Here is a 20094-nt window from a genome sequence, read left to right as displayed (position 1 = left end):
TCTTTCTATTGAAATAAATGAATGTAAGACCAATAATGCAATATAATGAACTGGAACTGGACTTGAGTTTGGCAGCCCCCTAATCCAGACTTTATATTTAAGAGAACAGGCCCAACAGAAATACACTGCTGCAGCAGTGCAGGTCAGTCCAGAAAAAAAAAAAAAAAAAAACAGGTTTAAAACCGAACCGGTTCAGACCCAACCCAAACCGGTTCAGACCAGTCCGGGTTCTTACTCACTGAAACCGGTTCCCAAACTGAACCGTTTTGTCCCCAAACCGGTTTTCAAAAATGCTTAAAAAAACCGGTCCGGTTTACAACCCGAACCGGTTTGGGTATGTCCAATTACCCTATGCATAGGGTTGGGTCCACGTTTGGATTTTCTAAGACCATCCGTAGTCCAACGTTGTAGGCGGCGTTGTGGAGTATAACGTCGGGGGTACACCGCCCCCCCCCCTCCGGCGTTTTGAGTTTTTTTTTAACCGCGTTTTGGTTAAAACGCTGAAAATGGCACGCAAATAAAAAAAACTACCGTTGGGCCATGTTATTGTTATGGAGCCGTTGGATTTAAAAAAAATTATTAATTAAATTTATACTATAAAAACAAACCAAACTCATTTTTTAACACATTCTTTCTTCCTTTCACTTCTATACCAATTATATTTTTTACTCAAATATTTCTACCAAAATGTTTCCGAATAACAACCAAAATGTTCTCGGTTTCGGTCAATTTGCCCGTCAAGGCAACCAAAATCCACAACCAAACCCATCTACCGCCCCGATGCCAACCGTACCCGTCCCGCATATGATGGACCCGCAAATGGCCGCGTACATTGCATTTTTACAAACTCTATGCAAAATACGGTGCCTGGTTTCCAAAACCCAACGGCAAACATTTTTGCCGGTTCGGGTTCCCAACCCGTCCCGGAGACCCAACCCGAGGTCGAGTTCGTGCCGGAGACACAACCCGTTCCGGAGACCGTAGGCGGTTCGAACCAACGCGGACGTCCGAGAAAACACGCAAAGAAGCCCGCCGGCGAACCTCGGGTTAAAAAGACGGTGATACCGTGGAGTATCGACGAGTGCGTACTATGTGCTCGTGCTTGGTGCGCGATATCGGAAGATGCCGAATGCGGTAGGTTTTTAAAATACATATATATATTTTTAAATTTCGTAGAACAATCATTGAACGTGTAATGTTTTTATTTTTTTTAGCGAACTATCAAAAAACGGGGGTATTTTGGCACAAAATTAAAGAGTTGTTCCACGACCTTGGTGGGGACTCACGTAGAGAAAAAGATTTGTTATTGTCAAAATGGAGAGACACAAACACCAAATGCATGGTTTCCATACGGTTTTCTCTCGGATGAATCGAAATAGGAGTAGCGGTGTCTCGGACTTTGAAGTCATGGAAAACGCGTTGATAGAGTATCAACATAAGGTCTCGGGGGCCTTCAACTACTTTGGCATTTGGAAAGAACATTTGAGGTTTCACCCAAAATGGGGCCTGGTTTTGGATGCCGAAGCCGAAGGTGGTCCGCGTAATAAAAAGTCTAAAACATCGTCTTCGGTTGATCCAGACACGCCCCGTTCCGACGCTTGAAACTTCAACCTAAGCGATAATGATGCTGTGAATACTACCGAGATGCCTCGGCCGGAGGGTAGAAGAAGCAAGGGCAAGGGAAAGGGGAAAGGGGTCGCTTCGTCGTCGGCAACGGGTTCGAATCCCGAAATGGAAAGTCAATTCAAAGAAATGAACTCTCGATTCCAAGATTTACACAAACTTGGAACTCAACGACTTAAAGTAAATTTGGACGCCGTCGAACTACTTAGAAGGAATGAAATGGATAAAGACATGGAGATTTTATCAAGTGAGGTAACCGAAGCCGACCCGAGAGTCTGATCTCTAAAAGCCGCTCGACAAGCGAAAATTTTAGAAAAATATAACATGTAGTTTTATTAGTATTATTTTGTATTTTTTTTAATTTGATGTATTTTTTTATTTTAATTTAGTTTTTATTTGGAAGTTTAATGTATTTTTTAATTTTATGTTTATTTATTTAAATGACTAGGCGTCACGTGACGCATAACGTCTGGGGATGGAGAGTTATGACTACACCCTATTTTGGTAAAAAAACCATAACTCTGATTGGGCGCCACATGGCGCATAATGTCTGGGGGTGGAGAGTTATGACTACTCATGGTCTCATACCAAGTTCCTGGTTGTTTTTTCCAGAGGTGCACAAATCGGGGTGTTTTTAATACTCGGGTTCGGGTATGAAACCAGTTTTGGGTATGATCCAGTATTGGAAAATCGGGTATTAAGATATATCGGGTAGGGTTCGGGTAGGGTATTGAGGAGAAAAATTCAACCCTATGTGTCACACCCCAACCTACGGCGGAATTGCCGGGGCGAACTGATCGCTCACAGCTTTTCAAAGGTTACTATCATGCAATATTAAATGTGACAATATCTATTAAGTTAATTAAATAATCAAAAACATCAAATACAAAATCCATATATCAAATAAATAAAACAATACAAATATATCAAAGTCTATAATCTTGTTTATTCTCTCTAGCGTGCAATCCTAAGTTTTTCTTCCAAACCAGCTTAAATATCAACGATAACCTACATATGCGTTGAAAATAGAATGGTTTTGTCAACACAAGGTTGAGTGAAAAACACACCAGTTTAAATGTTCATATTGAAAATAAGTATTTGCAACAAGTCATATGAGTATAACAAATTAACCAAATAAGCAAGTATAACTGAGATGTCGAGAAGCACAAAGCTATAGTGACTGGCGTATGATCATACTAGACTGAGATTATGTTGGACCTCTCCGAATGCGGAAGCATACAAAGCAAATAAGCACATAAACAAGTAAGTATAAGTTGTTAACACATAAGACAAAGTTGCAGTTTTGAGTATAAGTATATATGAGAAATATAATTTACGCATATGTCCCCAAAACGTGGAAAACAATTAAAATAGGGGAATGTGGTACTCACTTTAGACGGAAGGCAAGTGATTAATAAATTCGACAACGAACTAATGATTTAAGCGAGTCGTCCAATACTCGTCCAATGAGATTAATGATCAGAATCTGAAACTTTTTTATATGAAATTATAAGTAAAGACGAACTTAATGCCGCTGGAATCAATCCAAAAGGATGGGTAGAACTCTAGTTATGTTGATTTTAATGTTTAAACGATCGAGTCTGACCAGAATCTGAACTTCGATTCGGGAGTCAGGTTTTGGTCAGAACCCTTAAAATTTAATTATGAGAAGAAAAGTCTTTTGGACCGAACGTTGAATCCGAACAGAAGCATGAGAAAACGAAAAGTCAAACTTGTTGACTATTTTACCCTTGATCGGGTTTTTAAAGCAATTGACCAGTCAATACCCTTCAATCTCAGAAATTGATTGAAGGCTATTGACTAAGGAATGTGTATGAACAATACAACAGTTTACAACTTACCCAGAAAGTGAAAGGATTGACGAGAAACGGAAGTCAAAGATCCTAAAGCAAGCAAAGTCAACGAACAAGTCTTGAATCTTTAACGAAGATGCAAAAACCGAAGGGTTGGAAAGATGAACAGAGGTAGGTGACGGCTATGGGATGTTCTTTAGGGTTAGATTAAAGTTTACAGCTGATGAATGAGGCTTGTTTATATAAGAATTCATAACACGAACTAATTATGGGACTTTTGGCCCGTTTAAGCAAGTAAATACGTTTTAAAGAAATAATCAACGATTTATACATAAAGAGCTGGTCTTGGGCAGTAAGAAACGAATTATCACTTGTAGTTTAGTTACAGGATGTTTACTCGGACCTTAATTCACTCAAACATGCCTAAAATAAACAATTTTATGCCTTAAACGAGTTAGGAAACGAAATAAAGTTAAACGATCTGACCAGTGGTGTGGAGGCGGGGCGCGAAGGGGGTGGGGGGTCTCCCCGCGCGGCGCTATGGCTAGCCAAGGAAGGAACCTTTGTTTTTTTGGCAATAATGGTCCCTAAACTTTCTTAAATGTTCAATTATTGACTATTTTAAAGTTTAAACCAAGAATAAATAACTTTAAGAACTTTAAGGGTATAAAATGAATATTAGAAACTTATTTACTTATAAATACTTTATTTTGATTAATATTAAGGAACAAAAATATTTCCGAGTCGGGTTAAATGTTAACGAAAACGGGTTTGAAAAATCTGAGATGTTACAGTCTCCCCTTCTTTAGGGAATTTCATCCCGAAATTAAGAAAAACAAAAAAAATTATCGTTTTGAAAACAATTTAAACTTTTTAAGGAAATATCATAACATAGAAATTCCAATAACCGAAGCAACGCTTCAAATGGCAATCCGATAAGGGCACTTATATATAGGATGTACCAGCGGCGTATCCACCATATTATTATCATCTCATCATTCGTACCGTTACACAAGCTACCTTAAGTTTTAGATCATGACACATAATTGTTCGCGTTATGATTTCCATGTGAAGACTTTGAATAATTATGTTCCGGACCATAATTACTCTTATCGTCGGATGGTCCGCATAATTCGTTCCATCATATGGGTTATAAAACATTTAAAATCATCATTTTGTAAGAAACAAACGTTTTGAAATAAAATTGGAAAACAATTGTCTTGATAATTTTAAATATAATTTCAATGATAATTAATAAATGTTCTAGTTGAATCAATAAAATCGTAAGATTTCGAAAGCCTCTTTTACTTTTAAAAGTAAAATTTTGTAAATTGAAGAAAATAGATTTGGTGATTTTGGTGTTATTTAAGATAATCGAGAATAAAGGAAATGAGATGGAGATACAAGATCCTAATTGATTAATCTTCGATAAAGGAATTTTATTAAGGGGATGGCTTACGCAAAGGTTTAATTTATAACATTTCTTAAGATCGAGAGTATAAGTTTAAACGAAGATTTTGGTGTGTCGAGTTTAGTTAGTTGAGAATTTATGAGATTTAAAGAGGAATTAATTATAAATTTATAGCTTTTCAAGTTGGTGATTTTGAGATTAGATTAATTCGTTTAAGATGTTCTATAATATTATAATAGTTAGTAATTAATAATTTAAATACTAATTATAATGCGAAAATATACGTATTTTGTTAATAGATTAAATTGGGAAGAGGATATTCCCGAATCAGCGAGATAGTCATATTCAAATTAAACCGTTAAAATTATATTAAATATAAGGTAGGTAATTGATAAATTAGATTAAATTGGGAATTCGTGGATTTTTCCTTTTTCACAAAATCGTTATAAATATTAGGGAGTAAGTAATTTGAATTACCAATAATGGAAATTTGAGTAAATAATAAATTTTAAATTAAAGTGAAGCCAAATAAAGTTATATTGAGATAAATGCGAGGCTAGAAATGTATAAACCACCATGACTATTCTAACAACTACAAATTTATCATTTAAAACGTTCAAATTTATCATTTAGAGAGTTGAACCAAGAATGAAGTTTTAATGAAATGATGGGTAAGTTGTGGGAATGAGTTGATATGAGATAATAGGGATGCGTATATGTATATGTATTAGTACTAGTGAAGATTCAAAATTTTCCAAAAAAATCAAAGTAGAGAGTTCAAATATTTACGATGAAGGTTCAATTAAAAAGTCAATTTAATAATAAAAGTTAAATTAATGAATTTTTTTAGAAATGGAAATTAAATTTTGAGAATACGTAATTTAGTTTAATAATAAAATTTACAATAATTGAATTTTAATAATGAAGATTTATAAAGTGGAAAATAAGTTGTGAAAACTATCATGATATTGAGGAAAACAAGAGATAATAAAATATTTGTAGTTTAAAATTGAGGATAAGGATTTAAATGTACTTAGAAATTTATAGTTTGAGGATTTGGATATAAATAAGAAAATGCAATTTAAATAATATGGATATGAGGTAGTATAAGATTTCTTGTTCGGCGAATTTTAGTTTTGTCGAGATTGGCGGTTGGTCGATTAATAGCATACAGCAGCACTCCTTGGTGATTCTAGTAGTCGAACAACAATCACGAGAAGTAGGTGAACGACGTTGATTACGATAATTTCCTAGGAAAGCAATTTTACGATAACCAAAAATAGAGATTTATAAGATGAAAGATGAGTTGAGGAAAACATTAGGATAATAAAATGTCTAAGTATGTAGGTAAGTTATAATAACATTGCCTTGAGATTAATGATCAGAATCTGAAACTTTTTTATATGAAATTATAAGTAAAGACGAACTTAACGCCGCTGGAATCAATCCAAAAGGATGGGTAGAACTCTAGTTATGTTGATTTTAATGTTTAAACGATCGAGTCTGACCAGAATCCGAACTTCGATTCGGGAGTCAGGTTTTGGTCAGAACCCTTAAAATTTAATTATGAGAAGAAAAGTCTTTTGGACCGAACGTTGAATCCGAACAGAAGCATGAGAAAACGAAAAGTCAAACTTGTTGACTATTTTACCCTTGATCGGGTTTTTAAAGCAATTGACCAGTCAATACCCTTCAATCTCAGAAATTGATTGAAGGCTATTGACTAAGGAATGTGTATGAACAATACAACAGTTTACAACTTACCCAGAAAGTGAAAGGATTGACGAGAAACGGAAGTCAAAGATCCTAAAGCAAGCAAAGTCAACGAACAAGTCTTGAATCTTTAACGAAGATGCAAAAACCGAAGGGTTGGAAAGATGAACAGAGGTAGGTGACGGCTATGGGATGTTCTTTAGGGTTAGATTAAAGTTTACAGCTGATGAATGAGGCTTGTTTATATAAGAATTCATAACACGAACTAATTATGGGACTTTTGGCCCGTTTAAGCAAGTAAATACGTTTTAAAGAAATAATCAACGATTTATACATAAAGAGCTGGTCTTGGGCAGTAAGAAACGAATTATCACTTGTAGTTTAGTTACAGGATGTTTACTCGGACCTTAATTCACTCAAACATGCCTAAAATAAACAATTTTATGCCTTAAACGAGTTAGGAAACGAAATAAAGTTAAACGATCTGACCAGTGGTGTGGAGGCGGGGCGCGAAGGGGGTGGGGGGTCTCCCCGCGCGGCGCTATGGCTAGCCAAGGAAGGAACCTTTGTTTTTTTGGCAATAATGGTCCCTAAACTTTCTTAAATGTTCAATTATTGACTATTTTAAAGTTTAAACCAAGAATAAATAACTTTAAGAACTTTAAGGGTATAAAATGAATATTAGAAACTTATTTACTTATAAATACTTTATTTTGATTAATATTAAGGAACAAAAATATTTCCGAGTCGGGTTAAATGTTAACGAAAACGGGTTTGAAAAATCTGAGATGTTACAGTCTCCCCTTCTTTAGGGAATTTCATCCCGAAATTAAGAAAAACAAAAAAAATTATCGTTTTGAAAACAATTTAAACTTTTTAAGGAAATATCATAACATAGAAATTCCAATAACCGAAGCAACGCTTCAAATGGCAATCCGATAAGGGCACTTATATATAGGATGTACCAGCGGCGTATCCACCATATTATTATCATCTCATCATTCGTACCGTTACACAAGCTACCTTAAGTTTTAGATCATGACACATAATTGTTCGCGTTATGATTTCCATGTGAAGACTTTGAATAATTATGTTCCGGACCATAATTACTCTTATCGTCGGATGGTCCGCATAATTCGTTCCATCATATGGGTTATAAAACATTTAAAATCATCATTTTGTAAGAAACAAACGTTTTGAAATAAAATTGGAAAACAATTGTCTTGATAATTTTAAATATAATTTCAATGATAATTAATAAATGTTCTAGTTGAATCAATAAAATCGTAAGATTTCGAAAGCCTCTTTTACTTTTAAAAGTAAAATTTTGTAAATTGAAGAAAATAGATTTGGTGATTTTGGTGTTATTTAAGATAATCGAGAATAAAGGAAATGAGATGGAGATACAAGATCCTAATTGATTAATCTTCGATAAAGGAATTTTATTAAGGGGATGGCTTACGCAAAGGTTTAATTTATAACATTTCTTAAGATCGAGAGTATAAGTTTAAACGAAGATTTTGGTGTGTCGAGTTTAGTTAGTTGAGAATTTATGAGATTTAAAGAGGAATTAATTATAAATTTATAGCTTTTCAAGTTGGTGATTTTGAGATTAGATTAATTCGTTTAAGATGTTCTATAATATTATAATAGTTAGTAATTAATAATTTAAATACTAATTATAATGCGAAAATATACGTATTTTGTTAATAGATTAAATTGGGAAGAGGATATTCCCGAATCAGCGAGATAGTCATATTCAAATTAAACCGTTAAAATTATATTAAATATAAGGTAGGTAATTGATAAATTAGATTAAATTGGGAATTCGTGGATTTTTCCTTTTTCACAAAATCGTTATAAATATTAGGGAGTAAGTAATTTGAATTACCAATAATGGAAATTTGAGTAAATAATAAATTTTAAATTAAAGTGAAGCCAAATAAAGTTATATTGAGATAAATGCGAGGCTAGAAATGTATAAACCACCATGACTATTCTAACAACTACAAATTTATCATTTAAAACGTTCAAATTTATCATTTAGAGAGTTGAACCAAGAATGAAGTTTTAATGAAATGATGGGTAAGTTGTGGGAATGAGTTGATATGAGATAATAGGGATGCGTATATGTATATGTATTAGTACTAGTGAAGATTCAAAATTTTCCAAAAAAATCAAAGTAGAGAGTTCAAATATTTACGATGAAGGTTCAATTAAAAAGTCAATTTAATAATAAAAGTTAAATTAATGAATTTTTTTAGAAATGGAAATTAAATTTTGAGAATACGTAATTTAGTTTAATAATAAAATTTACAATAATTGAATTTTAATAATGAAGATTTATAAAGTGGAAAATAAGTTGTGAAAACTATCATGATATTGAGGAAAACAAGAGATAATAAAATATTTGTAGTTTAAAATTGAGGATAAGGATTTAAATGTACTTAGAAATTTATAGTTTGAGGATTTGGATATAAATAAGAAAATGCAATTTAAATAATATGGATATGAGGTAGTATAAGATTTCTTGTTCGGCGAATTTTAGTTTTGTCGAGATTGGCGGTTGGTCGATTAATAGCATACAGCAGCACTCCTTGGTGATTCTAGTAGTCGAACAACAATCACGAGAAGTAGGTGAACGACGTTGATTACGATAATTTCCTAGGAAAGCAATTTTACGATAACCAAAAATAGAGATTTATAAGATGAAAGATGAGTTGAGGAAAACATTAGGATAATAAAATGTCTAAGTATGTAGGTAAGTTATAATAACATTGCCTTGAGAAGTAAAGGGAATTGCGTCATGAGGATCAAAAGTAAAAGTTTATAAGATGAGTGGGGTACATTGCGTAAATAGTTATTAAAGGATGTAGTCAGTAAAATTAATGTGTGATGACTACATGATGAGTTATATCAGTTTAAAATTTTGATTATTAAGTTTAAAATAACTAACGAAATATAAATTGTGGATGTTGGCCTCCCATGAGCTTTCCATGGTAATTTGAATGGTCCAACGAACTAACGAAAATAAATGAGTTGGACAGCCCATGACGTTACATGGCAATTTGTTTGTCCCAACTAATTAATGAATTAATAATGCAATGAAGTTTGTCGGCCCAATGAGCGTTACACGGCGTTTTAACCGACCAAACTAAATAACGAACTATCAAAATAAATACGGGTAGTCGGAGTATCTTGTGAATCACCACGTTTGATTACTCCAACAAAAATACGAAAACAAGTTAAGAAATGGATAGTAGGAGTGCCCATGGGTTCCATGGATTTTTCACCCTGCTAACCATTTAAATAACGGAACACAATAATTGGGAAAACCGAGTTTAGCCACGTATCACCGTGAATTCGGTTAAAATCAACATAAGGTGTCGGCCATATGGCATTTATGGGTCTCGCTTGGGTCCATAGGGTTGAGTATTGTGGTCAGGTTATCACCCAGGTAAGGAATAACGTCTTGCCTTTGGTTCATGGAATCGTTTTGCCAGTGCCCAACTTGTAACATCCCAATTTTTCGTTCGGATAATAATAATAATAATAATAATAATAATAATAATAATAATAATAATAATAATAAATATGATAGGATAAGTAGGCTTTTAGATGGACTTAATTATGAACCAAAAGGGAAAGATGGGCCTTAGGTCCATGGGCTTAAGGGAGTATAAATACCCCTTAAACCCTAATCCTTTCCATTATTATCAATCTCTACACCATAGCCTACACCTTAGAACACATACACAACACCGTCTTACAATCCGAACCAAGATCCAAAGGCGAGAACCCGAGCTTGTTGGTGCTAGATCGTCGTGACGAACCAAAGCAACATCAAAGACCAGCTCGTGTTCGTAGTTTGACTCGTTTACGGTACGTTTATATCGAGAACTTGTTCGTTTAGGTTTGGATTAGTCTAGAAATGATAGATCTGTGTTTGTATGGCAAAAACGAATCCAACAAAGCTAAACTTACTGAAAATGGTTAAGATTTGATGAGTTAATCGATTGATAAACGAACCCGTAACCCTTATGCCTAAATCGCACCCTTAAAACACAAAAGTTTGGCTGATTTGATGGTTAGGGTTTGTAGGCGCTGGTCAGACGATTCCATTGATACAAAAATCGTGAGATTTGGTTAAGAAACGAAGGTTTAATTGCAGATCTAAGATCTGTTAACTAATCTGTGTTCTTGACGATTTTGACTTTGACCCTTGAGTCAAAGTCTGGATAATAACTATTGGTGATTCGTTATGGGTGATTCTTTAGCTAGTTCGTTATGGGAGCTTAGCGAATCAGAGGGTGATTCTTTAGCTAGTTCGTTATGGGAGCTTAGCGAATCAGAGGGTGATTCTTTAGCTAGTTCGTTATGGGAGCTTAGCGAATCAGAGGATGATTCTTTAGCTGATTCGCATAAGGAAGCCTAACGAACTAGGCTTGATTCTTTATCCGATTCGTTAAGGAAAAGGGTAACGAATTACCCTTGATTCGTTAAAACCATCCATTAACAGAGATAACGAATTAGAAAGTCCAATTCGCTAAGACCAAAGTAACGAATTAGAAGCTTAATAGAATGACAGAATGGTCCCTGGACTTAGAAAAGAATGATTTAATTACAAATTAGCCCTTGGACTTTGATAAATTATGAAAGATACCTTTAAAAGGTTAACGAGTAACGATTAACTAACCGGTAATGATTCAATGAAGTAAAACCGGCTTAGACGCGTAAGACTGATTAAGTAGCAATGAGAGTGGCTAGAGTAGTATTTGATATTCAATTATTAAACAGTTAGACGCACATAGCTCGAGAAGGAGTAACCGTTAACAGAAGAAGTAGCTGAGATCAGGTGAGTTTCTAGCCCCATTCCTTGTTATGTTTTCGGGGCTGTGTGCATACTCGACGTGATAGTTAATACACTTACCCTAGATTGGTAAGTGTATGCCATGTATGATTTATATGTTATCTATATATGTCTTGAATGAGAATGAAAGCTTGTCAGTACGTGAACGATCTTCGGATATTGCACGTACTGTCAGGTTAATAAAATAGATATGAATATTGTGTGTAATGTAAAGATGAGGGCTTGTCGGTACGTGAACGATCTTCGGATATTGCACGTACTGTCATGTTATAAATATAGATTTGAATATTGTACGTAATGTAAAGATGAGGGCTTGTCGGTACGTGAACGATCTTCGGATATTCCATGTATTGCCAAGGATAGCTATGATTGTCTCCTTATATGGATATTAAGTGATAACTTATATACAGAGTTCCCTATACGGATAATATACAGAGTGTTCCTTTAATGGAAAGCATGGTGTTCCTTTAATTGAAAGCTCGGTGTTCCTTTGATGGGAAGCATAGTGTTCCTTTAATGGAAAGCATAGTGTTCCTTTAATGGAAAGCCCCGTGTTCCTTTGATGGAAAGTATAGTGTTCCTTTAATGGAAAGTATAGTGTTCCTTCTATGGAAGTATATAGGATGTTCCTTCTATGGAGAATATACATATAGAGTGTCCTTCTATGGAGAATATAAATAGTAGGGAAATAGTAATACTTCTTTTAATAGATATTATGTGACGTCCTCTTATGGATAATTATACAAGGTTAAGATATGTATGTATGTAATATATGTGTATGTAGTCTGATTAACTAGAACTCACTCAGCGTAGCTGACTTTTAGTATGCACGCAGGTGAATATGATTAAAGAGCTAGCATGGGGTTGGCACATGGCATGGATCGAACGGCTGGCATTTGAAGATGGAAGAAATGATGTTTTAATGTGATGATTTATGTTATGGTTTTAAAGAAAATATTAAATGTTTTGTAATAAACAGTTACATTTTTATATTCCGCGAAAGTTTTAATAAACTCTGATTTGTAGAACTGTGTTTATGAGTAAATCCGACACTAAAGTAGGGCTACCGGTAACGGGGCCTTACACAACTCACAGTTTCTCTTCCCACTTCATTTATCGTAGGGACATGCCACATAACCTAGCCTTAAGATGTACGAGCAAAAACAACAGGTGGGAATTCTTAAGGAATTTCCCGAAAATAAAAGCAATCTAATTTTTTTTGAAAAGTTTTCTTTGAATGTTGAGGCATAACCTCGGAGTTTGTGTGTGTGTGCATAACAATACAATAGATAATAAATAATAATTATCTAAGAAAGTTGTACACAATTTAATTTGAACACATAAAGGTAAACAGATAGGCACGTATAGGGTTTCTAAACATATGTCTAAGGCAATTTCTAATGACCTATCTTAAACCTTCGGCTCTGATACCAATCTGTTACACCCCAACCTACAGCGGAATTGCCGCGGCGAACTGATTGCTCACAGCTTTTCAAAGGTTACTATCATGCAATATTAAATGTGACAATATCTATTAAGTTAATAAAATAATCAAAAACATCAAATACAAAATCCATATATCAAATAAATAAAACAATACAAATATATCAAAGTCTATAATCTTGTTTATTCTCTCTAGCGTGCAATCCTAAGTTTTTCTTCCAAACCAGCTTAAATATCAACGATAACCTGCATTTGCGTTGAAAATAGAATGGTTTTGCTAACACAAGGTTGAGTGAGCAACATACCAGTTTAAATGTTCATATTGAAAATAAGTATTTGCAACAAGTCATATGAGTATAACAAATTAACCAAATAAGCAAGTATAACTGAGATGTCGAGAAGCACAAAGCTATAACGACTGGCGTATAATCACACTAGACTGAGATTATGTTGGACCTCTCCGAATGCGGAAGCATACAAAGCAAATAAGCACATAAACAAGTCAGTATAAGTTGTTAACACATAAGACAAAGTTGCAGTTTTGAGTATAAGTATATATGAGAAATATAATTTACGCATATGTCCCCAAAATGTGGAAAACAAGTAAAATAGGGGAATGTGGTACTCACTTTAGACGGAAGGCAAGTGATTAATAAATTCGACAACGAACTAATGATTTAAGCGAGTCGTCCAATACACGTACAATGAGATTAATGATCAGAATCTGAAACTTTGTGATATGAAACTATAAGTAAAAACGAACTTAATGCTGCTGGAATCAATCCAAAAGGATGTGTAGAATTCTAGTTATGTTGATTTTAATGTTTAAATGAGTCGAGTCTGACCAAATTCCAAACTTCGATTCGGGAGTCGGGTTTTGGTCAGAACCCTTAAAATTTAATTATGAGAAGAAAAGTCTTCTAGACCGAATGTTGGATCCGAACAGAAGCATGAGAAAACGAAAAGTCAAACTTGTTGACTGTTTTACCCTTGATCGGGTTTTTAAAGCAATTGACCAGTCAATACCCTTCAATCCCAGAAATTGATTGAAGGCTATTGACTAAGGAATGTGTATGAACAATACAACAGTTTACAACTTACCCGGAAAGTGAAAGGATTGGCGAGAAACGGAAGTCAAAGATCCTAAGCAAGCAATGTCAACGAACAAGTCTTGAATCTTTAACGAAGATGCAAAATCCGAAGGGTTGGAAAGATGAACAGAGGTAGGTGACGGCTATGGGATGTTCTTTAGGGTTAGATTAAAGTTTACAGCTGATGAATGAGACTTGTTTATATAAGAATTCATAACACGAACTAATTATGGGACTTTTGGCCCATTTAAGCAAGTAAATACGTTTTAAGGAAATAATCAACGATTTATACATAAAGAGCTGGTCTTGGGCAGTAAGAAACGAATTATCACTTGTAGTTTAGTTACAGGATGTTTACTCGGACCTTAATTCACTCAAACATGCCTAAAATAAACGATTTTATGCCTTAAACGAGTTAGGAAACGAAATAAAGTTAAACGATCTGACCAGTGGTGTGGAGGCGGGGCGCGAAAGGGGTGGGGGGGTCTCCCCGCACGGCGCTATGGCTAGCCAAGGAAGGAACCTTGGTTTTTTTGGCAATAATGGTCCCTAAACTTTCTTAAATGTTCAATTATTGACTATTTTAAAGTTTAAACCAAGAATAAATAACTTTAAGAACTTTAAGGGTATAAAATGAATATTAGAAACTTATTTACTTATAAATACTTTATTTTGATTAATATTAAGGAACAAAAATATTTCCGAGTCGGGTTAAATGTTAACGAATACGGGTTTGAAAAATCCGAGATGTTACACTATGTACCCGGTTAGGGTATTATCGGGTTCGGGTATTGGAACCGGGTACGACCGGCTATTAATACACAGTTTTTAATTTGTAATTTTGTCGGGTACGGTTTCAGGTACGGGTATTGACCTCAAAATGCATACTCTATCCATACTCTATGGGTAGGGTAGGTTCCGGTTTCGGTATAGAATACCCGGGTATAAAAAAACCGGTTCCGGGTATTTTTTCGAGTCCGGTTCCTGGTACGGGTTTTTTGTGCACCTCTAGTTTTTTTCAGCGTGCATATGTATTACGGTGAAATAAAGAAGATAGCAAATCTATATCTATACTATATAATAAATAAAAGTTGTTGATGCTATATGGGATCACACAACAAAGTTTTCTGTAAAAATTTTCCCACATCTCTCTTATTAAATACATTTCTCTTTTTATTAATAGTTTTATATTTATTTTTTTTTCTTTCTTAATCAATTTTTTTCTCTTTTTAATAATTATTTTTTAATTTAAAATTTTAATACAAACATAGATATATTATTTAGTTTTATATAAATTGAGGTCTATCCTGTAGAGGTACTCAAATTGGATCAGTGATCGATTTCTAGGTTTCGTCGTAAACTTAATTGGTTACTTCCAATTACGTAAATCAATAGTTCAAACCGCACTCAAAGGTATGACATTTCCCATTTTTATAGGAACTTATGTACCAGAAACAATGGTATCTCCAATTATAGCCCCCCCTGGGATGTAAAATATATCTCTTCTCACTATCCCTATAGTGTGTGAGACAAATGTATACATTTCGATTCGGGTCGTATTCTATGGTTACGATTCTACCATATTAATATTAAGCTTTTATAAGTAACAAATTTTCAAGTTGATTTAGATAAAAGTAATTAATTTCAAATAAATAAATTTTAACTTTATGTTTGTTTTGCAATGAAGATTAATAAAAGCTAAAGTCAATCACTATAGATGGTTTGATTTGTTTTTAAGACAACCTGTTTTGACGCATGGTAATTTATGTGTTTCATTATCTAAAGTTGAAATAAAAAATAAAACCAAACTACTAATATTGATATGTAGGTTAAAATTACAAATATTGTATACAAAATTTTTTTAGAGATTTATGAATTTTCAACAGCTTTGTATTTCCATATTGTATGATATGTAATTTATTCTACTATATATTATATCTTTATATCATTTGAACATATTTACATTTTGTTATTATCTAAACAAATTTATTAATTCTAACTCGTGTTCTACATGGGTTTTAATGCTATATGCCATTACACATGAGTGACCTTTACAAAATTTTCCCATTTCTCTGATGTTAAATATATATTTCTTTTTCTTATTAATAATTTTATATTTTATTCTTTTTTTCTTTTCAATCTATTATTATTGAGTGAACTGCGGTTTTCGTCCCTATGGTTTGTCGAAATCTGCGGTTTTGGTCAAATAGTTTTCCCCCATCTCTCTCATATTAACGATGTTGATCCTTACAAAATTTTCCGTCATCTCTCTCATATTAACTACATTTCTCTTTTTTGTATTCCATTTTCAATTTTTAATAATTCCATTCAATTTTAAAAGAATTAATACCATCATAAATATGTTAATTTGTTTAATATAAAATGTATTACATTAGTTATTAATATTAGATTTTAATAAGTAACCAATACAAAACGGGTGGGTTTCTTTGACCGATTAAGTATAAAACATTGTTCATGTCAAAACAGTTTAAGATTAGAATGAGTTTTGGCTCACGAGTTGGTTTAAAAAAGTTGCCATTTACAACTAAGTTTTGATATAGAAAATAACAAAGAAATAATTTATAATTTATGAATTTTCTAACAACTTTTTATTTCCCAATTGCGTAATGTGTAAAATTTTTACTGTATAATATATATCTTTATATAATGATACCTTTTCTTTTTGTATTTAACATTGTGTTATTATTTAAAAAAAATTTACTTATTATAACCCGTGTGTTTACACGGGTAACTAACCTAGTTCATGAACAAATACAAAGAAAAATGTATTACGTCATTAGCCAATAATAATCCAAACTAACAATGCAACTAGTGACAATTCCAACTTCCAGTTTTAATACCCGCAACAATCTCAGTCTAACAAATAGTTAACCTCATTAGGTTATGTTGATGTGGCATATGACGTGGCGATTACATGGCAATGTTTTATTTTTTTAAGATGTGCCATTGGAATATATATTATTTTTATTAAAATAACTAGTTTTTATCCCCCGTAGTACGAGAGTTGTTTAAAATTTTCATTTATAATATTGTGAATGTATTTTTTTGAATGTTAGATTATTTATTGTAAGAAGTTAATAATATACTTGAACCTCTCTTGATTAATTTATGTTGGGTTGTGTTCATTTTTTAATGAAACGTTGAATGGCTTATCTATTTAATTTTTATATTTATTCGTTTATGTTCATTTGTTATACTTTGGATTTTATTTTGTGAAACATTTCATTTAAGTTAAACTTACAAAAAAAATCGTGTAACTAAATCCATATTGAGGAATTAAATCAGGGTTTGATTACGGTGTTTGTTTCACATTTTACGTTTCTAATATTTATATATTTTTTTGCATTTTAATTTTATTTATTATAAGGAAATTAATAATATATTTAGGGTTTGATGATGAAAGGTTTTCACAAATAAATGAGATGCTAAAACATGTTTAAAATATCTTCTTTTTTAATCAGATATTAAATATTATGATATCCCTATTTTATATTGAAGAAACACGAATCTACTTCCCTTAACGGGTCTTAGATCCAATGAGTCCACAGGGTAGGATACAACAACAACCAACAACGATATGAGCATAATTTCCCGAATTCCAGTGACAGAAACCTTTAAAACAGACACCGTGAGCTCGTTACGAGAAGCACAAGAGGGGGGGGGGGGGTCTTCCTGTAACCACCCTCCGGCGTGAGAATAAGTACAGTTCCGATATAAAGAAAGTACTTAAGTATTTAGAGTAGACAGTGGGTAGTGAATGAATACCTCATGCAGATTAAGAGAGTATTTATAGTCGAAGAGTGAGGGAATGTGATTGGGCCAGCTGTCCCATTCTAGAAGATGCTCTCGTAACCGCCTGGATACGTGCCCTTATATGATAGGTTGAGCTATACGTCGCATGTGCATGGATGTAATAACCTGGACACGTGTCTTATTATGATAGGACGATATATAACCCTGGCCATGTGCACGGTTATAACAAACTGGCCAGGTGTCCTTCATTCATTGGTTGATGGGTCACGTATTCTTCAAGTAATAACCTTGGTAGCTCTTCTAGAATGTAGTTGGTTATTTTACAGCTGTTGTGACATTCGTCAATTTCAGGTTAACTCCGTTAACTCCGTTAACTCAACTCCGTCAATTCAAACTTTAGATCACTGAATCTATAACGCACACCTCATTACATTTAAACTAGGGTTTAAATGACGCTTGACACTTACTACATGTGTAGTCTTTCGGGAATTGCACCGAAACGCAAACGAGTTGACGCAAACGATTGGTGAATAAACGAGAAACATCAAAACAATAATTATGTTATAATTATGTGTTAGGATTATGTGTTATGTGATAACATGTTATATAATGTTAACTCAATGTGCAAAACTAAGTTAATTAAGCTAGAGATGTAACATTTGGAAGTTTAGGGACTAAAGTGTAACATGTTATTATTATATAATATTATCAAACCCTAGCTCCCTCTCCCACTTCTCCCAAACCCGACGGCAACTCTAGACCCCCCCTTGCGATCGGCCTCATATACACACATACAATCAATTATTCAAGCTTTTGCTTGGAGATTAAGGTGCTAGGAAGGTTTAAACGACTATCCCTTGCATCCTTTATACTTAATTTCAATTTTTAATGGGTTAATTGAAAACCCTAGGGGCCGATTTTTGTATGTATGGTGTTCATATGATTGTTGTTGATTTGATGATGTATTGATGATGATTTGATAACTAGTTTTGATATTATTGCATGTTAATTGTTGTGTCTTTGAGTTTGAGATCAAATAAAACCCTAACTATGTATGTATGGTGTAATTGATATGCATGGATAGTAGTTATGGTATCTAGAATGTTATATGAATGATTTGTGGTCCATAGATAGTTAAATTGTTGAGTTTGGATGCAAACAGTTTCTGGACAGATTGTGTTGTTGATGTTTGATTGACTGTAACGGGGTGTAAAAGTGAAAATTGATTGAGATAATTGATACTACACTAAACTAGGTTGAGTCTAGTTTCTAAATAATGTAAATTTGCAATTTTTGGACGGGTAAAAGTTAACCTTTATGAATTTACAAAAACGTTGTGCAAAGCTGAGTTGTTAGACATGCTGTTAGGTTGTTTTGTAAATGTTATATATCATGAACTACGAGACCAATTGGGTTGGTTCCACTTCTGAAAGTTGACTTGTTAAGTTAGGAACCTAACCCAAGTGGTCTTGCAATTATTGGATTTTTCGTTTAACGGGAATTTCAAATAACATTCTGTTGCGCATGAATTTGACTGTTATGAGTTTGCTGTAATGATTTGATTATTGTGAGAAACCTATGTGGAATAAAAATATAATAAAATATGTTCTGGAAACCTAAGACATATATGCTTTTGTGATGATTTTTGGTAAATTAATTGTGATGCTATGATCGGTGGGATAGACTAATTTTTCAAGTAGAATTCTGTCGTTAAGAAACTAGTTGCTGAATTTTGTGAAAGTTGCATGAAACAACGTGATTGCTAATTTGTTATCGTGTTTTGACCAAAATGCCCTTGCGGGGAATAATTGCTAATTGATTGTCATGATTTGACCAAATTGCCCTCGTGGGGAATAATTGCTAGTTAATTGTTATGTGTTGACCAAATTGCCCTTACGGGGAGTAATTGCTAGTGATGTACATAATGAATACATGACACGTAAATAATTGCTCACACATGTAACTTATCACAAATACACTCGTTAAAGTCACACACGATTCACAAATGAAACACGAAACATGTTGTGTGCATAGGTATTATGTGCCGGGTCTAGAGACTCGATAATATTCCGACACTTAGAAAAATCTCTTTGTTGTTTTAGAACGCTAGAGAGAGTTTTTCTATGACGCGCATCTTGGTGAATTATTTTGGGAATACTTCGCAAACAGTGAGTTCACTTACCCCTTTTAAACTGTTTTGAAACGCTTTTCTCTTGGGGGAGATAACATACTCCGAAAACACATTTAAGATTTTGTTAATATAGATTATATATCACTTGTAAAGACTAAGTGGCAAACGCGTTAACTAAAGTCCTTCATTCACATCGAACCGTTTAATATTGGATAATAGCGAGT

The sequence above is a fragment of the Bidens hawaiensis genome, unplaced genomic scaffold (assembly GCF_021521415.1).
Source record: "Bidens hawaiensis isolate Kalapana, Puna unplaced genomic scaffold, B.hawaiensis_p1.1 tig00062332_1, whole genome shotgun sequence".
Taxonomy (NCBI): Eukaryota; Viridiplantae; Streptophyta; class Magnoliopsida; order Asterales; family Asteraceae; genus Bidens; species Bidens hawaiensis.
Note: the sequence above shows the minus strand (reverse complement) of the source record.